The sequence below is a fragment of the Diceros bicornis genome, chromosome 40 (genome assembly GCF_020826845.1).
Source record: "Diceros bicornis minor isolate mBicDic1 chromosome 40, mDicBic1.mat.cur, whole genome shotgun sequence".
NCBI classification, from domain to species: Eukaryota; Metazoa; Chordata; class Mammalia; order Perissodactyla; family Rhinocerotidae; genus Diceros; species Diceros bicornis.
In genome coordinates, this window is record NC_080779.1 from 7,151,350 (window position 1) to 7,163,901 (window position 12,552).

A 12,552-nucleotide genomic window follows, 5' to 3' on the forward strand; every position below is an offset into this window, starting at 1 on the left:
CCCGCCTGCGCCGGCCGGCGGGCTGGGCAGCCGGGCCGGGGGCCTGGGGCCTGGGGCGCGGACAGGGCAACTTCCCAGTGCCCGGCGCCTGCCCGCTAGGTGAGCCCAGGCCGGGAGGTGGGGAGGATGAAGGCGATGGCGGAGGGAGAGGGAGCCTGGGGCGGGCAGAGGGGGCGCGCGAAGCTCGGGGGCGGGGCGCGGCGCAGGCTCGGCGCAGGGGCCCGGAGCCTCCGCCTAGCCCCGGGGCTCCCGGCCGCGGTCCCCCCTGCCGCCCGCGCCGCCGCCGCGCTGCCGGGAACAATGAGGCGCGCGGCGCGGGGCTGAGCACAGCCTCACGCCGGCCCCGAGGCCGAGCCACCCGCCGCGCCTGCAGCTGCCGCCCGGCGCCGATCAGCTCTGGCCCCGGGGAGGTGATCCCGCAGGCCGCCTAGGACGCGGGCGCGGGTCGCTCGGGGCTCCCAAGGTAGTACTAGGAGGCTGCTCGGCGGGGGCGGGGACGGCCACGGCCACAAGCAGGAGCATCTGAGCCGCGCGCTCGGCGTCCACAGCGCCTAAGTTCGGCGGCGCGCGCGCACCGGGCGCCCCCGGCCTCGGATCCCGCTCCAGCTGGCGTCCGTGTGAGTGTGGGAGCGCGTGGCGCGCGCCCGAGCGGCCGCCGGAGAAGAAAATGTGACACGCACGTCTCCGACTCCAGCGCCGCGCGGCCCGGGAGCGCCGAGCACCGTGGTGTCGGGCGCTTCGAGGCGCGGCGTCCGGAGAAGGTTGGTAAGGGTGGGCGCGGGGCTCGGGCAGTGGGGCGACGTCTTCCTCTGTGTCGCCGCAGCCTGTGCGCTGCTCAGTATGGAGTTAGACTCGGCGACAGGAGCCAGACCTCTGTCTGGGGAGGTTGAGAGTGGTTTTGGGGGAGAAACAGGAAATTCTTAGGATGAGCGAACAGGAGGGCTTGCGCTTTGGGGACGGGCGGACACAGTTGTGCCCCTGTATCTCAGTAATGGTGATCTTTTATTTTGGCTCTAGAAGGGAATAGAGATTTTTAATTGTCTTTCTCAACCCCACCCCCGTGCAAAACTGCACTTCTTAAAGCTTAAAGTGTGTTCTATTGATTTCTAGTTTTCTGTAGCTATAATGTTTAGGGGTAGAAGGGATTTTTAGAATCCTAAATACCCGGCTGTTAATTCTTATGCACTTGCACGGGGAAAACTGCTTTTGAGTTGTTTCACTGTCCGCCGTGTACGGAGAGGATGTTGGATGCGTTCTTCTGAGTCCGGAATGTTAACATCCGTCTGGTTCGGATTTGACGGTATTGGGGGACGGAGGGAAGTTAAAACTTGTGGCTCGCAGCAAGTGATGCCTTGCAAAGCGAACTGAATAGCTGTGTTTGGAGAAGGCGTGCTTTCCAGGAATTTAAATGAGACTTTTTGTGACTGCCTTCCAGGTCTTTCCTCCTAATACCGTGTTTGTTTTGTCAGGCTGAACTTTCAAAGCTGTTTTATAATCCCAGAAGCACTTTGGGAGAAAAGAAATGCTTGGCTGCATTTTTGTGAACTTATTTCTACTGGTCACGCGGAAAATTTAGCGAGAGGCAAACCATATTTGGTCGAAATCTTTGTTTCTTTGCTGTTAGCGTTCAGACCGTGGAGGGGCATCCTGTTCGCCGCGCCGCAGACTGCTTGGTGCGAGTTTTGTTGGCGGGCTTGCAATGCATTTTAAGTACTTTCTGCACATTTAAAAACCCTCATGTGGGTTACTTGACATTTAAATTTTTTGAAATTTTGGTCAATATTTTTTGCCATTTTGAAATAAAATTTGTAACTAATGAGGAATTTCAAAAATTGAAAAGCTATGTGTCATCCTGTTGCAAACTTAGGGTTCACGCTTTTTTTAAAAGGAAAAATGATGTGTGGCCTTGAACTTTTTACCCAGTCTCCTTGCCCCATCGTTTTTCTGAAACTAACAACCAAAATTTGTACAACAGTTGAAGGCCTGTACTTCCTACTAATGCATTAGAAAAACGTTGACAATGGTGAATGGATATTTTGATCAAAATGGAGAACAACCTAAAATAATAGGTGAATTGCCTTGAATTTTACTGCTAGGTTAAAAGAAGGCACTTAAAGATGTTGGAATTTTGATCCCATTTTTATTGTGATTGATATAAATTGTAGCATTTTACCTTTTTGCTTAGTGCAGATGAAGCTTCTGGAGTTTTGAGCTAAATCTCTTGTAGGGATTATGATATGAGCCTGAGCTGTTAGTTCTGAGCTCCACAATGTAGAGAGGAGGTGGAGACTGCTGGAGCGAGTTCAGAGCCCAGACCAGCATTTGGTGAGGTTACTAGGTGGCGCACACCATCTAGGAAGTAAAGATAAAGAAATGAGAATATTTAGACTGGAGGATTCAAGGATTTCAAATAATTTAATATTTCAAAATATGTGAGTGGATTTATTATGCAGAGAAGAGCAATCAACTATGCTCAGTTTCTGATGAGGATAATTAAGAGAGAAAGTCTTTACTCTGTGGAGTGAAGACTTAAGTTGGGTCTAGGGAAGGATTCCTGGCCAACTAGAGAGATTGGTTAAATAGTGAAGTGGGTGCTGACAAATTCCTGTGGATGATTGTTTCTGGAGCTTTTTTTCTGAGATTCTCCCATTTCTGAGATGATTTAAGTGTGTGAGTCTCTGATCTATTGCTTATGCTAACTGAAATTTTATACTCTAGGTCTACAGTTTATCCAAGCATTTCTCAAGTGCTTAAGTCTTCCTAAAATGACAAACTCAAGTCCTAGGTTTCTGTACCTACTGCTTAGGTCAATAAATGATGGGTTCCTTTCCAAAAACTTGGAGATATTTGCTCTTTGAGAAACTTTTAATTAATTTTCAGATTTGGTGCCTCATTCTTGATACTTTTGAATAAAAATATCTTATGCATTGATAATAAGGACAGTCTTTTTTTTTAATAGTCACGTTCTCTTTAAGTATACTGTTTTTCCCCCTTTTGGAGCCTCTGTTTTATGATCTTACATTTTAATTGTTTAAAGTAAATGAAGTACTTTATTCAATTTGCTTAAATGTCTAAGCGAAAGATAGTGCCCTCATGGAAGGTGTATGTTAAGTTGTGAGTTTTTAAGCATTGAAAGCTCCTCTTTTAAAAAAGACCTGTGGGATAAAATTCACAACTGACGGTAAGAGACTTAATTACATAGAATAGATACTACTTTTGGAATCAGGAGAGTGCAGGTGTGGATTTACACAGAAGTTTTCCATGTTCTTATCAGGTTGATGTCATGCCCAAGGACTGTGTGTGCTGTAGAAGATGACCAGCTACTGTTAGCGGATAAACATCAGACTTTTAATTTAATGTATCTGCCATTTTTCTGGAAGCCCTCCTTCCTACTTCTGAGAGATTTGTTTTGTAAACATTACTAAGTACACAGGGCACAGACAAAAGTGTCAGAGAAACACGGATTTATTGTGCCCCTTACCAAATCCCATCCCAATATGAAATCCCAAGCGCCGCCCCCTACCACCCCCTGCAGAATTGATGTTCTCCATCAATTCTGTTGCATTCAAAATGCTTGGAACCCACCTAGCCTGTGGGCAAAATGGCAGCCATATGTTTAAAGGGTGTGAGGTATGAACTGGACAGTCCTAAGGCTTTGCGGATGCTGGGGGACTGGTCCAGCACTAGCATTGGTCCTAGACCTGCCACTTGGTAAAAGCTGGGGCCCAGCAGTTGCCCTGCTACTGTCTTCACTTGGCACCTGCTGGTTCCGGGCTGTCCCACAGTACAAAGTCCTTCCTGCTTTGGGCGAGGAATGGCTCTGTGGAGGGAGATCACATCAGAGAAATGCTACCCACCCTCTGGGAGTTCTGTCTGCACTGAACTGTTCTGTGCCCCGCTCCTGGTTTCTGCTGCCCCCTGTGGTCTTCTCTAGGAAAGAACTCCGAAGTCAAGGCAGACACTGGCTCTAACAAGCTAGAAGGGTGGAGGGCTGGGTTAGCAGTTTTGCACTGAACTTTCTCAGAGAGTGAGGCAGCAAGGAGAGCTCTTGGCCGGCGCCCCCTGACCTGAGTCCTAGGGAGTGCTGCCCCTGTGGTGACCGGCGCTGGAGGAAGTCGGCGCCTCCCAGAGCTCAGTTTCCAGGACTATACAATGAAGGCTTCGATTCAGTCCTCTCCAAGGTGTCCTCTCGTGCTGAGATTCCACGAAATTGATAATTGTATATTCTGGCATACTTAAAAGCTAAGTCCCAGTTCAAAAGAGAATTAACCTTTAGTTAACATGCTAGACCTCCCGTCAAACACCATGTAGCCCAGGGGAGAGGAGTAATTCAAAGAATAAAAACAGCGGCTGATATGAACTTAGCGGGTCCCATTCCCTGCGTTTACTCTGCAGAGTTTATTAAAGTACACCGTAGCCACAACCCTGGGCCGTATTATCATCATCCCCATTTTACAGGTGTGGAGACTGAGCCTCAGAAAGGTGAAGTGCCTTGCTCAAAAGTCTCATGGTGAGAAAGGGGCAGAGCTGGGATTTGAACCTGGATTCGTGTGTCTCCGAAGTCCATGCTGTGAGAGGGAGAGCCAGCTCCGCAGAGGAACAGGAATGACTCCTCCCGTCCTTGTGTCAGGGCCAGAGAAGGACTGTAACTGCCTTCAGGTCTTCAACCCACGGCCCAGCTGGCTGGGTCAGGAAGGTTGTATAGGATGGGAGGAGATGCAGGGGAGCCCACGCAGACAGAACAGCGATGTGCTCACCAGAACCTGGAAGCGGCAAGAGGCTTGAGCTGCAACTTAGAAATGGCCCCTGCAGTTTGGAATATTCAGGCAGTCAGTACTGTATTAGAATGAAATTCAGGCCGTAGGAAGGATGTCATAGCAAGTGACATTCCCGAGGAAAAATTTAGGCTAAGATTTGAGGGAATTATTCCTCTGCTTTGAGTTATTGGGTTGGTGAAGAGAGCAAGCTCAGAAAGTAGTCTCTTAGGACCTTTAGAAATATATTGGCTGAAGCATTCGAGAGTACACTGTAAAGAAAAATCCTGCAATATCTTGATTATAAGCCTCTGTTTTCAGAGTTTATAATTCACACATTAAGTTCTACTCTAGGTCAATTCTAGTGTTTGAGCCTGAGAGGAAAATGCTTTATTAAATTTAAAATAATTGGTTTTCATGTTCAAATTACACAGTTTTTTTAAGTAGAGGTTCTTGCATGTTGGTAATTGTTGTGGTTTCTAAAATGACTTAGCTTTAAATTAAATTTGGGAAAGGGTAAATCTCTTAGATAATCCAATAGCTTTCATTGTTCAAAAACAAACTTGGAAAGTACCTTCTGCAAAAGTGTGGTGATGACTTTGCTGAAATATAAGTTTATTATTTTGTTCTAAAAAGCTATATTTGTACCTCTGACCACAAATGGGTAGAAAAAAGTACAATTAATATAGGATTTGTTTTCAAATATACAGTTAACCCAATTACAATATGGTCCTATAGGTGCATGATTAAATGAATGAATTTGTTTTTGCTATTAGAAGAGGGATCTTCCTATCTAAATTATATTTTAAAATTGGGAAAACTGTATTCCATGAGAAATCCCAATGCAAAAAAGAGGACTGTCTTTAAAAAGAACATGTGCACACACGTACGTGCGCGTGCACACACACACACATACAGGAGGAATAAGTCCCAGCATGAATATGTTTTCACATTAGCGATTAGCAGTGGGGACTTAAATTAGGACTCTTAAGCGTTAACTGTCAGGATTCGCAGTTGTTGAGTAACAGAATCAGGACCAGAACCCTGAGCTTCTGACTGAGAGAAGAGCGTTCTTGCTCCTGTGTCACTTATCTCTGAGAGAAGTGCATGTTCCAGATTATCAGGGGCTTGTGGGAAGATGTCAAAAATGTTTAGGGTTTAAACTTTACTCTTAATTTATTATAAAAAGGATATATATGGGAAAATACACGTTTATTTGTGTGTGAGTGTGTGTATTTGTACGTGTTCTTTGTAACAACAGTGTCTGCAGGGTGCTCTGCTGTTTGCAGAGTGTTCTTGACGGTGGAGACCAGCTCCCGAGGGAGGCCTCTCGGGCAGGGCATCCAGGAGAACCGGCCGGTGGCTGATGCCTGGAGTCCTGTATGTTGGTTAGCTGTTTGCTGGGAGGAAAGATGTTGGCACGTTTTAGGTGTTTCAGGTCAGCCTGAAGTTGGTCTGACAGTGTAGGTGACTGGAGAAGAGGTAAGTCTCTCCTGGAGAAGACATCACTATTGGAAGTTGCCCTGATTTGTAATGTCCTCTAATCACTGAAGACTTTAGGTAAAAGAATTAAGGCAATAAGCCCAAGAGTTTTATTTTTTAAAAAATACTAGACTGTCTAATTCCCAAGGTATTTTTTTGAGCAATTTATGAATAAATGGGAAGCTGACAAGTGCAACATGGTTTACTTTATGTTAATATATACGTGTGTATATATGAATATAATGTGTATGCAGGTGTATAATTTCCATTTTTCAAAGGGCGGTTTTCTCCCTTTTGAGTCAGAGTGTAGTTACAAACTATATTCCTCTGCCCTATGTTCAAAATTAGTAGCTGGAAGAGTTGAACTAATTAAGTAATTTGCCTGACTCAATACTTGGTACTTTATAATAACATTCAGAGAGTGCAAATAGATTACTTTATTAACTATTTAAGCTGGGCGAGTTTCAGAAATTGACTTGATAATAATAGGAAAATGTCTATAAGGTGTGACTTTAAAATAATGTGATTGCTTCCATAAGTTAAACCCAAACATTTCTGTACTTGCTTTACTATACTTTCTGCCACATAATTAAAACATATCATGCAGTATTATAATCGTACCCCAGTACTACCCCACATATCACTGTTGGATACATACACAGAAAGAGAAGAATTACTTTTTGGCTTGGGTTTTTTTTTCAGTATTTTCGTGACTAGTAAGCATAGTATCAGATGTAAAACCAGAAATGGGTAAAAGAAAAGCTGTAGATTGTATTTAATAATATGCCTCTTAAGAGGTAGTCAAAAGAATCCTAGACCAAAGGTTCTTTATAACCCAATGATATATGGGTTATATATCTAACCCGATGATAATGTGGAACTCTGTGAGCACAATCAAATGCATGAGGTACATGTTCTTCTGGCAAAATTAAACTCACCTTAAATCCCAAATCTGCACATCAGTCCTTGCCTCTCAGTTGCCCAAATTAGATCTATCTTGAACTTAGCACACCGTATTGAAAATGAGAGGTGAGCTTATAATGTAGAAATGTATCGAGTGACCCCACATGATGGCCAGCACATTTGGTCTGGGAATTACTGTGTCCACATGGTGCGTATCACAGCCCTAAATGCACAGTGTGATCCCTGTGGCAAGCAGCCAGGTGCCAGGGGTGCTGTCCACCTGGTCCCTGCTCAACCTAGACCATAGCAGCTTCACAGGAGGGCCACTCCTTAGAATTATTCTTACTGAACTGAAAGACAGACATAGATTGATTAATTTGCTTTCCAGGATATATATTTCCTCTGAACCCACATATTCTTTTCTCTCAAGTACAAATTCAAGTTCTGTGTGTGGGGAGAGGCAGGTAGAGAACAGGATTATCAGAGGGAGGTCCTGTGTGTTTTTATTTGTTTGCTTTATATTGCTTTTTTATACTGTGGGTAAAAAACAAGGATTGGGGATTGCAATTAAGTATTTAAACATTCCCCTTGTTTATCTTGTGTAGTTGCTAAGCACATCTTTTTTCAGAGATCAGGTCAAGTCCCCTGGAATGTTCATTCACTGTGTACTTCAAATGAAATTTCCTTCACGTGGTGCTGATGGTTTGTAGGTGGAGAAAAAGCAGGGACTGAGTTGCGGCCTCTGAGCTTGTGTGGGTGGAATGGGAGAATGATGTAAGAAACTCATGCCACAAGCATGTGTTGAACTCTAGGGGCCTGGAGGAGTGACATCATTGAACAAAACAGAACTGGAGCATATCTTTCTTCTTTCAACTTATTTTTTTTGTTCACAGGACTGCATTTGCTTTCATATGACATTATTCTTGTCAGCTATGTGTATGCTCACGTATCAGATTTCATCAACCTCTAGTACAAAAGATAGAGGTGGAACAATGCCCCAAACCACTTTCTGGGATCTCAGAAGGATAGGGAGGAGCAAGTGTAGCCATGCCCAGCTTGCAAGTCAAATAGGCTCTAAGAGGATTCGCGGAAACATCCGGAGTTGGTACACTAGTCGGTAAGAACTGGCCTGTGTCATGTCTCTTTTCCTGCTAGTCCTCAAATCAGAAAAGGATGATGTCACATGGAATTCGGGAGGAGAAAAGAGGTACATAGAAACATGTCATCCTCTCGCATCCGCCCCCCCCCCCACGCCAGCTGCCACTTGTTTCTTTCCACCCGAGTTCGGAACTCTTATTGTCGTCTTCATTCTCTCCAAACATGTCTGTATCAGTCTGGTGCTGCTTGTGTCCGAGCATAATGGGGAGAAAGCTGTGTCGCTCTCTCCAAGGTTCAGTTTTACTTATTTGGGGGCAGCTAGTTTACTGTCTTGTTTTCTTCAGCTGCTTTCCTAAACCAGAGGATCGCTGCAGAGAAAAGTTAATTATTAAATCCTGTGCCATTGCCAGCTGTGCACAGATTGTAAGTGTAAACTTTGATGAATATTCATAAACCGAATATACCTGTGTAACCAGCTAGATCAGTAAACAAATATTACCAACTTCCCAGAAGCCTCCTCATACCCGCTCTGGCTACTGTCCCCCAAAGGTAACCACCATCCTGATTTCTAGTAGGATAGATTAGCTTTGTGTCACCTGCTTACATTTAAGTTTAAACAAATAACTTTTAAACGATTTAGTATATTTTTCTAGAGTTATGGCAGAGTTAACCAGCAATGAAATATAGGTTGTGGATTAAAGTAGAAAAGTCTGATATTTATCATTGAAACTTGCATGCTGTGAAGTGCATAGCCTGGCTTTGCTATTTGTTGGATGCGATAGATCTTCCTTTCAGTTCACTACAACCACAGGATCAAAAATAAGTTTTAAAATGTACTAAAAGCTAGTACATTATGCTCTAAATCTTAAAGATATATTTTAATATATTTCAGTTTATTAAAAATAAAGCTGAACATATAACATTCATATAAAAAAACGCTTTAAAAACCAAATTTTCTTTACTAACGCAATTTAATATTTTTTAACATTTTTTGGGGGGCAAGATTGGCCCTGAGCTAGCATCTGTTGCCAATCTTCCTCTTTTTTTTTTTTCTTTTTTCTCCCCAGAGCCCCCAGTACGTAGCTGTATATCCTAGTTGTAGGGTCTTCTAGTTCTTCTGTGTGGGATGCTGCCTCAGCATGGCTTGATGAGCGGTGAGTAGGTCCGCACCCAGGATCTGAACCTGCGAATCCCGGACCACTGAAGCAGAATGTGGGAACTTAACTGCTGCGCCACCAGGCCGGCCCCTGAATTTAATTTTTTTTTTTTTTTTTGTGAGGAAGATCGGCCCTGAGCTAACATCTGCCAATCCTCCTCTTTTTGCTGAGGAAGACTGACCCTGGGCTAACATCCATGCCCATCTCCCTCCACTTTATATGGGACGCCACCACAGCATGGCTTGACAAGCGGTGTGTCGGTGCGCGCCCAGGATCCTAACCGGCGAACCCCAGGCCACCGCAGCTGATCGCGTGCCCTTCACTGCTTGTGCCACCGGGCCGGCCCCCATGAATTTAATTTTATTTGGCAACTTGTAGCCTCTGAATTATGAATTTGGAATACTTTAATATTGCAGGTGGACACTGATAGATGGATAGTTCTATGAGATATTTTACATAATATAGTTAGACTCTCTTAGGAGATGTTTTTAGGAAACTAGCTCAGAAAAATTCAGCAGGACGTGGAAGATTAAAGTCACGTACCCTTTAGAGTTTTTGTCCTCAAAGAGATGGTCTGGATTGCAGTTGGGAAATAATAAGTAAAAATCTAAAAGTGGCCGGCCTGGTGGCATAATGCTTAAGGTTGTGTGCTCTGCTTTGGCGGCCAGGGTTGGCAGGTTCGGATCCTGGGCGCAGACATACACGCTGTTTATCAAGCCATGCTGTGGCAGGTGTCTGACATATAAGGTGGAGGAAGATGGGCACGGATGTTACCTCAGGGCCAATCTTCCTCAGCAAAAAGAGGAGGATTGGCAATAGATGTTAGCTCAGGGCTAATCTTCCTCACCAAAAAAAAAAAAAAAGAGAGAGAGAGAGAAAGAGAAAAAAAATCTAAAAACTAAAAAAATCTAAAGACTCAGTCTAGACTGTCGGTTGCCTGACCTGTACTTGGAATACACTCACTAACTTTGAGGGAGTTTCCACTATACCAAAAACTAAAGTTCAAAGGGATATAAAGAAAAGGTAGAATGATATCTTAAAATGTAGTAGAAAGGGAGAAAATAAGAAATGGAAATGTGATGTAAAAAGTAAAAAGAGTAACAGACAGTTTCCTTAATAAAGATCCAGTGTACTGAGATTATATTGTATAAAATCAAGATTTCCTTCAAGTTACAGAGATTGGCTTAAACTCAAAGCCAGATGCCAATGGAACCAGTTGGTATGGAGCAGCGTATTTGGCAGCCAGAGCTCACATGGCATTAAGGTTTCTCATGATGCAGTTTCCGTCTCTTACCTGCTTCTGAAAATGCTGGCTTTTCTATAACATGCCCTCGGGCATGTGCTATTTAAGTGGCTTGCAAATATGTGATGATGCTTCGTGTGCCTGTCCAGAGTCTCTTTCCTGATGGAAACAGTGACATTTACAGTTTCTGGAGAGCAAAGTGTTTCTTGGGCTTCAGCTTCTACTGTTTATCATATTCTCTACAGGAAACATGGAGAGAAGCCCTACACTGTTAGTAGCAAAAGGAGCATTTTATGTTAGGAATTTGTTTTAAGATCTCTCCATCCACTCTTGCTCACCTCCTGCATGCCATGTGTCGTCCATGTTGGCAAAGAGTCATCTTTCCAAACTCGAAGCTTGATCATTTGACCTTCTCCCCTCAGATGCTCTGGTCGCCTGCACTGCATACAGGACACAGTCTGGAATTTTGAGAACATCGTGTGCTTCTGGATTGGGTCCCAGTTTTTTTTTTTTTTTTTTTTTTTTTTTTTTTTTTTTTGTGAGGAGATCAGCCCTGTGCTAACATCCGCCAATCCTCCTCTTTTTTTTTTTGCTGAGGAAGACGGCCCTGGGCTAACATCTGTGCCCATCTTCCTCCACTTTATATGGGACGCCGCCACAGCATGGCTTGCCAAGCAGTGCGTCGGTGCACGCCCGGGATCCGAGCCAGCGAACCCCGGGCCGCCGCAGCGGAGCGCGCGCACTTAACCGCTTGCGCCACCGGGCCGGCCCCTGGGTCCCAGTTTTTTGTCTCCACTTCCCACTGGCTCTTTCCTCTGACCACATTAGGCTGAATCTAAAGATGGACCTGGTGCTTTCTTCCTCAGTCAGCACGCCTTCTCTCTCCCTCTCTCACACACACTCACAGTGGTCCCCCTTCTGTGCTAGAGCATCATCCCTCTACAGTGTACTTACTCCTCTGTGTTGTCTTTGGCTGTTTACTTCTCTCTCACCCCTGCTTAACTGTGAGGTCCTTACAGCCCCTGGGACTCTGGTCTCAGCTACTTAGCACATCTTGAGGTACTGAGCTCAGTAGATACTTGAGCACTGTTTCCTGGATGAATGGAGCTGAGAGTCCTGTTGGATTGAAAGGCCTACCATCCACTCCCACATGATTTCTAAAAATAAAGGGGAGAGGATGGGATCTTCTCTGTCTCTTTTCAAGTTGAATCCTCATGTATATAGCTCCCCCAATTCCAAGGATCCATTTATAAACAGGATATTCTGTAGACGAGGGACCATGGGTCAGGTGGGCCATCCTGTACATGCATTATCTTTAGAGTTGCAGTTCATCACTTTGGAGAAACACATTTACTGGCAGTGTTAGGAAATCATAGTTAACCATTCAACCTTATAATTTTTATGCCCCTTGTGAATCTCACAGAGAAAACGTGAAGTTCACATTTCTTTTCATGATTATTACATAAGTGCTTGGGCATTCTTGCTTTTCCTTTAACAAAGCATTCAGAAGTGAGGGACACGTGTAATTGGTAAGTAGTTAGTAAATAAGTTGAGTAGGATCTGTCCAGGGAGATTTTATAAAAGCAGTTTGTCTCAGATTCCTAAATGTTGTTTCAGATTCTAACAATTAGAACTACATACATCATCAGCACCTGGTGTGATAACAGAGGCTGCTCCCGAGCGAATGGGCTCGGCAGCGTTTGGTTGTTGTCCGTATTTTTTCCTGCCTGCCCACGAATCATCTGTGAATAGATATTAAAATCTGGAAAACGTACTTCTAGACTAGGGAGAGTACAAAATATCAGCTGTCCATGAAGGATTATAAATGCAATCCCTGACCCTGAGTTCAGTCCAACCAGATGCAGGTGGGGAAACTAACACACACCTTCAGCTGATGGCATGGGGAAGGCGCTGT

General features: G+C 44.4%; 1 protein-coding gene across 6 annotated transcripts in view; it reads left to right on the top strand.

Annotated features, from left to right (window-relative positions):
* Positions 1-12,552, top strand: part of ST6GAL2 (ST6 beta-galactoside alpha-2,6-sialyltransferase 2) — a 73,974-nt gene that overhangs the window by 334 nt on the left and 61,088 nt on the right. For 2 of the 6 annotated variants that reach the window (XM_058534347.1, XM_058534350.1), the window contains exon 1: positions 310-761. The exons of 2 other annotated variants lie outside the window; for them this stretch is intronic. The gene's annotated coding sequence lies outside the window, so the exon portion shown is untranslated. Of the gene's footprint in view, positions 1-37; positions 100-309; positions 762-12,552 lie in introns of those variants that run through there. 2 more of the 6 variants (XM_058534349.1, XM_058534353.1) reach the window with 2 other exon arrangements.